This window comes from Schistocerca gregaria, chromosome 1 (genome assembly GCF_023897955.1).
Source record: "Schistocerca gregaria isolate iqSchGreg1 chromosome 1, iqSchGreg1.2, whole genome shotgun sequence".
Lineage (NCBI taxonomy): Eukaryota > Metazoa > Arthropoda > Insecta > Orthoptera > Acrididae > Schistocerca > Schistocerca gregaria.
The window spans coordinates 74,811,218-74,824,932 of NC_064920.1; the positions used below are offsets into that span (position 1 = coordinate 74,811,218).

Below are 13,715 nucleotides of genomic sequence, written 5' to 3' on the forward strand. Positions count from 1 at the left end.
ACGGTGAGAGCCAACTGAATACGAATCACATATCACACAAGAGAACAGAAGTTGTTGGGTGGGCTGAACTTCATTAGGATAAGGTCAGGCCTCGTATTGTCCAGAATGTGACAGTTTTTACAAGAAAAGGCTTTCGTACAATATGTCGATCACCTTACTACGCACACTTGGCCATAAATCGCCCATATAAAACAGGTCAAAAGTCAGCTTCATACAAGTTGTTAATTCGTACGTGTGAGAGAGCTATTTGCTATCAACCTGCGCATACAACCGTCCAGGCGAAGGAATATTATGTACAAATTTTAAACTTATGTGCAACATTTGCCATATAACAAATGGAAGAAAAATTTATACAATATTTTCATTTGTCAGTAGCTAACGCCAGTATTAACTTCAGACCAATGTTTGTCATACTTATACAGATACGAAGAAGACAGTAATTTGTCATGTACGCAGTTCGTAAATTCTCAGTTATAGTATGTTCCTACTTTTTTCGTGGAAAGCTAGTTCTGCAGGGTTCGCAGGAGAGCTTCTGTGAAGTTTGGAAGGTAGGAGATTAGGCACTGACGGAATTAAAGCTGTGAAGACGGGGTGTGAGTCGTGCTCGGGTAGCTCAGTTGGTAGAGCACTTGCCCGCGAAAGGCAAAGGTCCCGAGTTCGAGCCTCGGTCCGGCACACAGTTTAATCTACCAGGAAGTTTCAAAGAAAAATATATTTGTAACTGTCGACTAGTAAATGGCTAATTGCATTAACTTTCCTTGAAAATATATGCCTGTCTTTATTTCGGAAATACCTGCACCTTCAATAGGCTAGGGCACCGATAACTGCACCTGGACTCGTCCATCTACGGACACGGGTTTCAAGGACGAGGAAGAGGCTTGGAAAGCCCAACTCAGACATCGATAAACAAAGGTGCAAGTAACTTTATTCAGTAATAAGTACAATGTGCTGCGGTATGCCGCAATATGGCGGTAGTGAACGATTAACAGCCAAATGTCATTTAACATTACAACTCATAGTGTGATATTTTTCAGAAAGAAACGTAAATTAAAATGGCATTTTATACATCGAATGAATGCAATATTCTGCATGCACATGGAATCCTCAGCGTTTTTAAGGAAAACTATAGCTCACTGACATTTTGAAAAATTTCTCTTTGCTCCAACAGTTTGGATGCCAACCATGTGGAACCCAACATGTTTGTAAATTTTTGTACCGAAAATTGGCGATGCACTATTCAACGTATTTTAATAGCATATAAACGAGAAAAAATTTCTCGTCAATTGACAATCAACCATGAACAACTTTGAAGGCGCCTGTTAAAATTTTTTGACTTGCCTGTAGATATTCAGGTCGCGTAACATATATTGTAATAATAAAAATTAATAAACGGCCTAAAAACATTGGAAATACAATAATAGTTCATGCAAAGAACGTATCTTATCATATTATGTTTTAAATGTGTTTATGGAATAAAACGACGAATGTTATAAAATGGAAGTAAAAGAAAAGAAGAGCGGAACGCGATCCGGCGATCCATCGATCACGGAGCTTTCTTCCCTACCCATCAAAATTAAATGAAATTTGCCATAAAGACAAGGTGGAAAATGTAATGCACGATTTTAACAAGAGAAATGTCACTACATTTTTCTCTTGTGACTAACATCTTTCCTTTTTAATTTTTTTAGTATTTTCTTTATAAGTTAGTGTGTGCATATGGTCCGAACAATAGAGTACATAATAAAATTACAGCATGACATGAAACCTGTGTGACAGCGTTGTATTTATTAGTAAACAATATAAAACAGAATGCAATCAAATTAAGGTTACCTTTCCAGCAGTACAATGTTAGAACGACAACCACTCGGAAAAAGGAAATCAGAGAATAAACACTGTCTGGTCCCAGCTCTCCAGAGTGAGAACTCTGGATATGTCTTCTAGGTATACAGTTTCGTTCGGTTGTCCATTTCGAGATTAAAGTCAGTGCCATCAGCGACTTTCCCTACCTGGCAGTATCGAACAGCTGGAGGGGGAGGGGAGGAACCCTTGAATAACTTGTTCAAGAAATTCGGTATCTGGAACGGTATTGCAGTTGAATGTCTTGTTCCTGTAAAAAAAGTATCAAAAAGACAAGCACATCTTTGAGACCTTCCCGAAAATGTCCTTTGATCCAGTACATTGTATGTGTCTGATTGGGGAAATTAGGTTTTAACCGGACGATGGAGTATTCCGGGCTTGATCCTGTGAGGCGGCATCCAGAGACAGAAATCAAGCATTCTCATCTGAATTAGAAGCCACGCATCCACAACGGTCCACATTCCTGGTGATGTTCATCCATCTCATTGCACGACACTTCATGCACGTTGGAGAGTCAGCTACGCCTACGTTTTGTCGGAAACTTTTTCTTGACCACGAGATGCCAATTGGCGATAATCTCCGTCGTAAAACATTTTTCGGCGAATCGCTACATCGTAAGCCACGACACTCGTGGATTGCGCCTTTCAAATGTGTGTGAATTTCTAAGGGACTAAACAACTACTGAGGTCATCAGTCCCTAGACATACCCACTACTGAAACACACACACACACACACACAAACGGGCGCGCGGGCGCGCGCGCGCGCCGGCCCCAGGGCGGAGTCTAACCTCCGGCTGGAGGGGCCGCGAAATCTATGACATCACAACATCACAACATCACACGCCGTAGGTGTTCGTGTGCACACAGCTACATTCGAGGATACGGGAGAGTGTGCGTGGTGTGAGCGAGTGCAACAGGGGACAGACGGGATGGAGGAGCCAGTTCGTCAATGAGGAGACAAACGGAATCGAGGATGGGTCCACATCTAGTACACAGTGTTGATGTAAAGGGCCACCGATTTTGCTCGAATGTGGGTAACTCCCAGTTCTCCGATGTGAGGGGGGAAGGTGAGGGCATCATATCGTATTTTTAACAGAAGTAAATTGCTAGTTCAGGGGATGTCTTACAGCGGGCGTCTGTCGTAAATACAATGCCTGAACACCGAAGTCTATCCATCAGCTCCAGTGGGGCAAATCTTACTTCTCAGAGCCCTTGGCCGATTCTGACAGCAAGTGACTTTACCATGTAATATTTTTGGCTTTGAGGGCATCATATTAGGGTGTAACGACCTCTTCTTACAGTAGTTGAGAACGCATTAGTGGCAAGATGACGTAATGTGGTGTGAGGTACCGATGACGGAATGGTGACACTTCTCCGCGACTGGCTGCTGCATTCGGAAGTTGCTCGCTAAAATGATAATCTTCTGTTATTATTATTAGTTGACAAACGAAACAGCGTATTTACTTGCATTTGAGATTAAAATATCTCTAAATAGCTTGGTATCATTCCATTATGTCACAAGTATTAATAACCAGGACGCTAATAATCAACTGCTGAACGAAAAGGCAGACAAAGCACTTCCGTGATCTTCGGATCGTGCCTAAATTGGATGGAAGGGAAGTGGTTGGGCTGTAATATCAGAGCTGGTTTGGCAGTGCCGGAGGACAGACATGTTTGGACTTAATTTCCACTATCTAGTTTCTAAATATGGGTACAAAAATACCCAACTCTTTCTTTTGTTGAAGAACAAATTATTTGTGACTACAGTGTAATATAAACGTGTAGTTTCTCGTGTTCTGCCAATAAGAAGCGAGTGGCATCCCATGCAAACAAATTGATTGGAAATTAAATTATTTCTAAAATAATCATTCCTCGCTAAGATTGTCTAACAAGCTTAAGATTACGGATTCACGACCTACGTGCTGTTTTCTGCACAGGGAACAACTATAGAAGACTGCAGGTTGGTGTACATTTATTAGAACTTATTCAAGAGGCAATCTTTGTACAAATGAGATCACTGACGCATCTGTGGTAACACAGAGGATGTGTGAAAGAGAGAAATAGTTTTGAGGGGAGGGGTTTATCAAACGTACATACCAACATATGTATCCTTCTCTCTCTCTCTCTCTCTCTCTTTCATAACTTGCCGTAGCCATCCGGATATCCTCTGCACGTTCGTAAGAATGGGCGCCCAAGCTCGATGGACGGACAAGCCTCAGAATCCAGTATGGATGGATCCAACGGAAGCTCATCGTGGTGATGAGAGATCACATTGTCTCGCGACTGTGCCGTGGGAGCACCGGTTCTTATCTTTCACTTGTCACGCCTCTTTGTGGAGCGCTGGAGTGCGTCTTCATGTCGGGTGACGGGAGTGACTCTCGACGTCCATCACAAAGACGGCCGTGGGCACAACAGCAGCATCAATTTCCGTACCGTCATGGAGCTCCTCTTCGCCTCCTTCTAGAGCCATTGGGACGTGAGGAGGGACTGTATTAGGTGTCGGTTGCACCTATCTGTCCCCTCTCTACATCGTCAGCTGCGAAAGATCCAGTGGTTCGTCAGACCCATACATCTGACTGGGATTCGGCCACAGCGTCGCTACATATATGACATATATGACATAATACAAAAAGAACTTTTTAACTTTTCCCGTGTCATCCGTTAGTCCCATCTGAGGCGGATCCCACACCGCACAGCAATATTCCCCGAATATGGCGGACAAGCGCGGTGTAAGCAGTCTCTTTAGTAGACCTGTTGCATCTTTTAAGTCTTCTGCCAATGAATCGCAGTCTTTGGTTTGCTCTACCCACAACACTATGTGATCGTCCCAATTTAGGTTATTTGTAATTGTAATCTCTAAGTATTTAGTTGAATTTACTGCCTTCAGGTTTGAGTAACTTTTCGCATAATCGAAATTTAGTGAACTTCTTTTAGTACTGATGTGAGTAACTTCACACTCCTTTATTCAGGGTAAATTGCCAATTTTCGCACCATACAGATATCACACCAAAATCATTTTGAAATTCGCTGTGATCATCTGATGACTTCACAAGAGGTTAATGACAGCATCATCTGCAAATAATCTAAGACGGCTACTCAGAGTGTCTTCTATGTCGTTAATCGATCAGGAACTAGAGTGCCTATAACATTTCCTTGAGGAACGCCGGATATTACTTCTGTTGTACTCGATGACTTTCCGTCTGTTACGAACTGTGACCCTTCTGACAGGAAATTTTCTGTTATAACTTCTGTAGTTGAGAAAATCTACTCTCAGTTTCACATAAGCCGAGTGCTGCAGAAGAAGAATACTGAAAGGTGAAGGGAACATTTCTGTATGCAGGGGGTTCCCGTAAACCGTGTAAAAATTTAATAGACCATAGAGGATGCTCCATTGAACAATGTGAGGTACGGAATCTGAGGTCGGAGAAGCCAGCTTTAGGAGATAACAGGAATAAAATCCCATTACTGTGTACTTTATTTACATTAGTTACAGCTAACTGAAAATACCATCATTGAAGAATGAACGTTCCATTTGCAATGTACCTTACAAAACGTGCTGAAAGTGACCTCAGAGCAAGCATGACATCGGCGAACAAGATTCTGACGCACTCCAACAAATATACCTGGTGTGTTTCAAATCACACACGAAAATTCTGACCAAGCGAGGTGGCGCAGTGATTAGCACACTGGACTCGTGTTCTGGAGGACGACGGTTCAAACCCGCGTCCGGGCATCCTCATTTAGTCTTTCCGTGATTTCCCTAAATCGCTACAGGCAAATGCCACGATGGTTCCTTTGAAAGGGCACGGCCAACTTCCTTCCTAATCCGATGAGACCGAGGACCTCGCTGTTTGGTATTCTCTCCCCAAACAACCCAACTCACGAAAATTCTGGCAACTAAGGGTCGCACACAGAAGTGACTTTAGATATCCTCATAGGAAATAACCAAGGGTATTCAGGTCCGGTAACATAGCAGGTCATGGAATAGGACTTCCTGGCGACCGGGAAATATAGCTTTCACGGGTTCCCTGGTAGATGCCGTGTTTCTCGATTTCCGCAAGGCGTTTGATACAGTTCCCCACAGAGGCTTCATGGAGAAAGTAGGAGCATATGGACTAACAGACCAATTGTGTGATTGGATTGAAGAGCTCCTAGATAAAAGAACGCGGAATGTCATTCTCAATGGAGAGAAGTCTTCCGAAGTAAGAGCGAAATCAGGTGTGCCGCAGGAGAGGGTCGTAGGACCGTTGCAGTTCACAGTATATATAAATGACGTTGTGGATGACATCGGAAATTCACTGAGGCTTTTTGCGGATGATGCTGTAGTATGACGAGAGGCTGTAACAATGGAAAATTGTACTGAAATGCAGGAGGATCTGCAACAAATTGATGCATGGTGCTTGGAATGGCAATTGAATCTCAATGTACACAAGTGTAATGTGCTGCGAATACATAGAAAGAAATATCCTTTATCATTTAGCTACAATATAGCAGGTCAACAAACGGAAGCAGTTAATTCCAGAAATTATCTGGGAGTAGGCATTAGGAGTCATTTGAAATGGAATGATCATATAAAGTTGATCGTCGGTAAAGTAGATGCCAGACAGATTCATTGGAAGAATCTTAAGGAAATGCAATCCGAAAACAAAGGAAGTAGGTTATAGTACACTTGTTCGCCCCCCGCTTGAATACTGCACACCAGTGTGGGATCTGTACCACACAGAGTTGATAGAAGAATGGCTCTGAGCACTGTGGGACGCAACATCTGAGGTCGTAAGTCCCCTAGAAGTTAGAACTGCTTAAACCTAACTAACCTAAAGACATCACACACAGCTATGCCCGAGGCAGGATTCGAACCTGCGACCGCAGCGATGGCGCGGTTCCAGAGTGAAGCGACTAGAAGCGCTTGGCCGCTCTGACCGGCGGTTGATAGAAGAGATAGAGAAGATCCAACGGAGAGCAGCGCGCTTCGTTACAAGATCATTTAGTAATCGCGAAATGATAGATAAACTCCAGTGGAAGACCCTGCAAGGGAGATGCTCACTAGCTCGGTACGGGCTTTTGTTGAAGTTTCGAGAACATACCTTCACCGAGAAGTCGAGCACTATATTGCTCCCTCCTACGTGTATCTCGCGAAGAGACCATGAGGATAAAATCGGAGAGATGAGAGTCCACACAGAGGCATACCGACCATCTGTCTTTCCACTAACAGTACGAGACTGGAATAGAAGAGAGAACCGATAGAGGCACTCAAGTTACTGTTCGCCACACACCGTCAGGTGGCTTGCGGAGTATGGATATAGATATAGATTTGGTGCCGAGAACGCTGAAGATAAAAATAAATTTCTGCACTCTTCTAATTAAACGTTTGAAAACAGGTACCAGTCTATAATAGACACCTATTGTACAACCTAATCTGTGGCGCATCTGAAGCGGCTAGGCTCGCTTTCAGTTCTGAGTGCCCCCTGGGGAGGAACTCCAGTGTCCTCGGCGGCGAGCGCCGCTGAGTGATTGTGGCGGGCGTCTCCTCTCTCTACTCTCCCCACCCTACCCAGGGACAATTTGGCGGCCGGCTGCGCGACACGGCAGACACCGAACCGGCAGACAATGGCGGAGCGCGCGCATTGTGTCAGCTCGGGTGTGGTGAGTGGATGGCCGGCCGGCCGGCCCGCGTCTCGGAGCTGCGCGCGTGTCGTGTGCTCCCGTTGCTCCTCTAGTCCGCCAGCGGGCGCCAGCACTTGTTTATATGGTACGTCGGGGGAAGCAGGGGCTTCACGGTAATCACCTCAGTTGCCGCCCGGAGAAAAGTGTCACCCATCGCTGTCACGTAGATCGCCGTGCCGTGCGTGCTGAAGAAGGTGTTCTAAGTGAGTCCATCCACGTGAGTGCTAACAGGAATCCGCTGAACTTCGGTTACACGATAAATCAGTCACACTCAAAGGCCGTAAATTCAATTAAACACCAAGATATTACAATTGCGAACAACTTAAATTGGAAGAGTCGGGCGGCTAGATTTGTTGCAGGTAGCTTCGAACGCAAGTAAGTGTTACGGAGACGCTTCGGGAACTCAAATAGGAATCCCTGGAGGGAAGGCGACGTTCTTTTCGAGAAACACTGTTGACAAAATTTAGAGACCTGGCATGTGAAGCTGACTGCCGAAAGATTCTACTGCCGCCAATATACAATGCGCATGAACACGACGGTGATAAGATACGAGACATTAGGGCTCATACGAAGGCATATAGACAGTCGCATTTCCCTCGCTCTATTTGCAGGTCGAACAGGAGGGGAAATGAAAAGTGGTGCAGGGTACCCTCCGCCACGCACCGTACGCTGGCTTGCGGAGTATCGATGTAGATGTAGATGTAGATAAACACGTAGAAAATGTTGTGGGGAAGCCGAACCAAAGACTGCGTTTTATTGGCAGAACTGTTAGAAAATGTAGCACATATACTGAAGAGCCTGTCTACACTACACTTGTCCGTCCGCTTTTGGAGTGATGCAGAGCGGTGTGGGATAGTTACCAGATGGGATTAACGGAGTACATCGAGAAAGTTCGAAGAAGAGCAGGACGTTTTGTATTATCGCGAAATAAGGGGAGAGACTGTCACTGATATGATACACGATTTAGGACGGACATAATTAAAACGAAGGCCTCTTTCATTGCGCCGGAATCTTCTCACGACATTTCAATCATCAACTATCTCCTCCGAATGCGAAAATGTTTTGTTGACGCAGACCTGTTTAGGGAGAAACGATCATCTTTATGGAGTAAGAGAACGCAGAGCTCACACGGAAAGCTATAGTTGTTCGGTTTTTCGGTGCACTGTTCGAGATAGGAATAATAGAGAACTATCGTGAAGTTGGTTCGATGAACCCTCTGTCAGGCACTTAAATGTGATTTTCAGAGTATAGATGTAGATGCAGCTGACTGTGTGCCGCCTGTTTGTATTCTCTCACTTTCTAAGGCGGCGCGAAACAGCCTAAGTCACAAGCGCATAAATCATAATTTGAAATTGGCTGTTTTCTAGAGAAAGCATTCCGTGGATCTTGAAGCTAGTTGACAGCAGTACTGTGTATTCACTGGATGTTAGGTTACCCAGCGTAAACTAGAAACAAGTGCGAAACACATTGGGAACATTGAACTTTAATAGGATTCCTTTCGCACGCTGATAAATGCAAAAAGACAGAATACTTCTTCATGAGAGCTGTTGGTTTTCAAGCGTTTTCTCGAGAACTAGACTTTCCGGTTTAAAAATCAACATGAATTGCGCAAACAGTAGTCTTGCCAATTCTGTTCCCTCTGTTCTCCCGTGAGATCCAAAGCGCAGTGGACAACGGAGCTCGGGTTGATGCCGTGTTCCTTGACTTCAGAAAGGCATTTAACACTGATCCACATTGTCAGTTAGTGAGAAAAAGACGAGCCTATCAATTATCGGACTAAATGTCCACCTGTATTCACTACTTCCTTCCCGATAGAACTCAACACGTCGCCCTTAACGTAACAACATCGACAGATGTAAAGGTAATTTCCAGAGTACCCAAAGGAAGTGTGACAGGACGATTTCTCTTTACAATGTTTATAAATGATCGAGTAGAAAGCGTCGGAAGTTTTTCAAGACTGTTTGCAGATGATGCCAATGTCTATAATAAAATAGCAATGCCGGAAGACAGTATCTATTTGCGGACTGACCTGAAGAGGGCTGATGAATCTTGCAGGTTCCAGCAGCTGATCCCGAGTATCAGTACATGTAACATATTGCCCTAACACAGGAAAAGAAATCTATTTTACAGCTGCACTGTTGCTTCCTAGCTATTGGAAACAGAACGCTATCTACCGCAAAAGATCTAGGAGTAACTTTACGGAGCGAACTTAAGGAAATGATAACATAAAACAAATAGTGGTAGAACCAGATGCCAAACTGACATTCACAGCAAAAGTGTCTTAAGGAAATGTGACTCATCCACGAAGGAAGTTTCTTATAAGGCGCTTCTTCAACCGATTCTTGAGTTCTGTTCATCAATATGGGATCCTTACCAGGCAGGATTAATAGGGGGGTGGAGAGGAGAGGAGGAGGGGGAGGGAGAGGGGGAGGGAGACAGAGAGAGAGAGAGAGAGAGAAAAGACAAGATACATCTAAGAAAGGCACATTTCGTCACGGTATTGTGTAGTCGATGCAAGAGTGTTATCGAGATGCTCGCCAAATTTCAGTGGCAGATGTTAAAGGGAGACAGTGAGCATCTTCTCTTGTGCCATTCACGAATGGAACAGCAGAGGTGGCTCCAGAAGTACCCTCCATCACACACAGGTGGCTTGCGAAATATGACATACATGTAGGTGTCTCATGATTCTCATGATTCTTAGCAAAATTTCGCGCTCATTATATGTTACTATTCAGGCAAGGAGGGATGTTCTCTGAATGGTCTATATAGGGCACGCCCACACCTTTGGGAAACATGGTTACCTTGTAAGGTGGCATCTTGAATGAAAGTTAATTTCGCACGTTACACGAGATTTTATACACCATAACAAGTATATAGATATGTCACCTGACATACTTCGGTGATAGTGAGCAGATTTGTCTATCAAAATGTGCAGTAGGTAATGCAAAAAAGTGATGACACTCGATTCGATGGTATTAACACACCAAATGCAAATCCTGTATGTCAATGAGCAAAAGGTGGAAAAAGCTACTGGAATAAACACTTTAGTTTGGGGGCCGACGGAAGTTGTGCCATCAAGGCCCGCATACAATGAAAGGCTTGTAACAGGGGTCGGTGACCCGTGGCGAGAGAGACAACGAACGCGCCAGGCGATACATCGAGGGGAGCAGGTAGTAACCTAGCGCCGACTGCGACAGGGAAATTCTCTAGAAAACTGTGTTGGGGAATTTCAAGATGGATATATTTCCAGGCCAGAGAAGTAGTTAAAAGGGAGATGCCGTTACTGATCATGTGAAAGGCTGGTGGTGCTCTCCTGATGTACGCGTGTAACATTTAGGCGTCAGTAGCGGGCACAAAATGTCAGACTGGCTCAAATAAACTCTGAGGGAGTAGAAGTGGAGATATTTCGACGCAGTTTAAAGCTAGGCCATTTGCGGCAGTTTCCACAAGATTTCCACAAGATGAAAGGCATGCTCCCATTGGTCTGAAACAGCCGTTACTCGAAGGAAGAAAGGACACAGGTGGGTGGACAGTTTGCTACGAAAGACAATACCGATATCTTTGGGGACTCTCCCCACAACCAGCGTCAAGTGTAGAACAGGGCGCATCATGCTCTGTATGACGCCAAAAGAGGAATTTTGTGTGAACATTGCATTCACTTTGGCTGACATTCAGCTAAAAATTAGCTGAAGAGTCGTTGAGCTCCGATAGCGGAGAAACGAAACAGCCACATAGTTAATTGTTGTTCTGAGAACTGAGAGCACATGTAAGTATACCGGGTGATCAAGAAGTTAGTATAAATTTGAGCAATATAGATAGAGAGCTACAAATTGACACACAAGCTTGGAATGATATGGGGTTTTATTACAACAAAAAAATACGAAAGTTCAAAAAATGTCCGACAGATGGCGCTTCATCTGATCAGAATGGCAATAATTAGCATAACAAAGTAAGACAAAGCAAAGGTGATGTTCTTTACAGAAAATGCTCAATATGTCCACCATAATTCCTCAACAATAGCTGTAGTCGAGGAATAACGTTGTGAACAGCACTGTAAAGCATGTCCGGACTTATGGTCAGGCATTGGCGTCAGATGTTGTCTTTCAGCATCCATAGAGATGTCGGTCGATCACGATACACTTGCGACTTCAGGTAATCCCAAAGCCAATAATCGCACAGACTGAGGTCTGGGGACCTGGGAGGCCAAACATAACGAAAGTGGCTGCTGAGCACACCATCATCATCAAACGACGCGCATTTTGTGAACTTCGCAATTTTTCGGTTCTAATAAAGCCACATATCATTCCAAGCATTAGTGTCAATTTTTACCTCTCTATCTACATTATTCCTTGGTTTATAAAGTTTTCAAATTTATACTGACTTTTCGATGGCCCGGTACATGCATCCATCTAGGCACGTGTATATATAGTCGTATGTTCCAGACTTCGGATGAGTGCATAGGGCAGTTACAGCTGATAAATCAGTAAAGATTTCATTAGCTTTTTATAGGATTTTCATAGGGCGAGAGCTGCCACGCAGCCGACAACACGCCGCAGCTTAAGGTTAATGCCGCTTGCAGAGGCGTAAAACTGTCGTCCACTGTGAACTTACTAGAACTCACACCTCAGCTGCCACAGGAGATCATTTTCAGTTCATGATAGAGCGAAGTTTGTAAGCCATTACTGACTTTAAAAATAAAAGTTGCTTCAAATGGCTCTGAGCACTATAGGACTTAAAACCTGTGGTCAGCAGTCTCCTAGAACTTAGAACTACTTAAACCTAACTAACCTAAGGACATCACACACATCCAAGCCCGAGACAGGATTCGAACCTGCGACCGTAGCGGTCACGCGGTTCCAGACAATCACCTAGAACGGCACGGCAACATCGGCCGGCTAACGTAAGCAATCTTGAGTAATCTTTTGTACATCTTTCACAAAAACTAACCGTCCTAAATAGTACCGAACTTCGAACCGTTTCAGATGATTTGGCGTAATATTGGCGAGCTCACTCAGTGCTTTATTTTCTAGATGTAAGATAAATCTTTTACAGAACCTATTTAAATTTCATATTGTTGTGTTCAGTGTTATTTTTGATATTCAGGACGTAATACGTTATTTTGACAACTGTCCTGAAATGGTTATGTCATAATCTACATAAACCAGTGTGTTTCATTGACATCAATACAGAAACTAAAGAAATTTTGTACAGCTAAATTCCGATGTCATCTGTCATAGATCATGGGTCCACCATTCCTACCCCCGGTAATTTATTCTAGTGATGCTAACGCACTAACAGGTTGTTTTTGCTGATATCTGACGTATGTGAAAAGGAGTTGTGTGTCATAACCCTGTATCCCCGGCCACAAGGTCCCACAGTGGACCTTTGTGTCAGATTAGAAGAAATCAATATTGTAATTTTTTATCTTACAGAAAACCGCTGTTTAGCGCCCGTAAACCTCAAACACACACACACACACACACACACACACACACACACAGAAAACATACTTATAATCAAGGTAAATGACTGATCTCGCATGTGGTATATGAATTTACGTTGTATCAATGCCACAAATAGTCTTAACTGTTTACAACAGCCACTGCATAGATACTGCATAGATACGCTACTGTTGGAGTCAACGTAAGTCACTGAGCTCGTTGCATGTTGTACTACGGAGCAGTGAAGTCTTTGAAATCCAAGCAGGGCAACACCAGTTCGAATTTGGGGCTTTGTGGCAAGAAGCAGCTCTTCTGCGAACCTTGCAGTTTGGAAGGTAGGAGACGAGGTACTGGCAGAAGTAAAGCTGTGAGGACGGGGCGTGGGTCGTGTTTGGGTAGCTCAGTTGGTAGAGCACTATCCCGCGAAAGGCAAAGGTCCGGAGTTCGAGTCTCGGTCCGGCACACAGTTTTAATCTGCCAGAAAGTTTCATCTACATCTACATCTATACTCCTGACGGTGTGTGGCGGAGGGTACCCTGAGTATCAGCGCACACTCGGCTGCAGAGTGAAAATCGCATTCTGATAAATTATATTGCTTGACACTTGCACATAACCATTAAAAGAATGGTACGAATTAAAGAAATGCTTGTGGTTCCGTGTATTTTCGGAGAAATGCGTCATCAAAGGGTTGGTAATTTGTTGAATTTTATTGCCGAATTACTTTCGGATTGTATTGTGTGACTGTGTACAACT

At 43.9% G+C, this 13,715-nt stretch overlaps 1 non-coding gene across 1 annotated transcript; it reads left to right on the plus strand.

Moving 5' to 3' along the window:
- The first annotated feature begins 601 nt into the window (after positions 1-601).
- On the plus strand, positions 602-676 carry Trnas-cga (transfer RNA serine (anticodon CGA)). The gene has a single exon. It is a non-coding gene; the product is annotated as a tRNA-Ser (tRNA).
- The last annotated feature ends 13,039 nt before the right edge of the window (positions 677-13,715 follow it).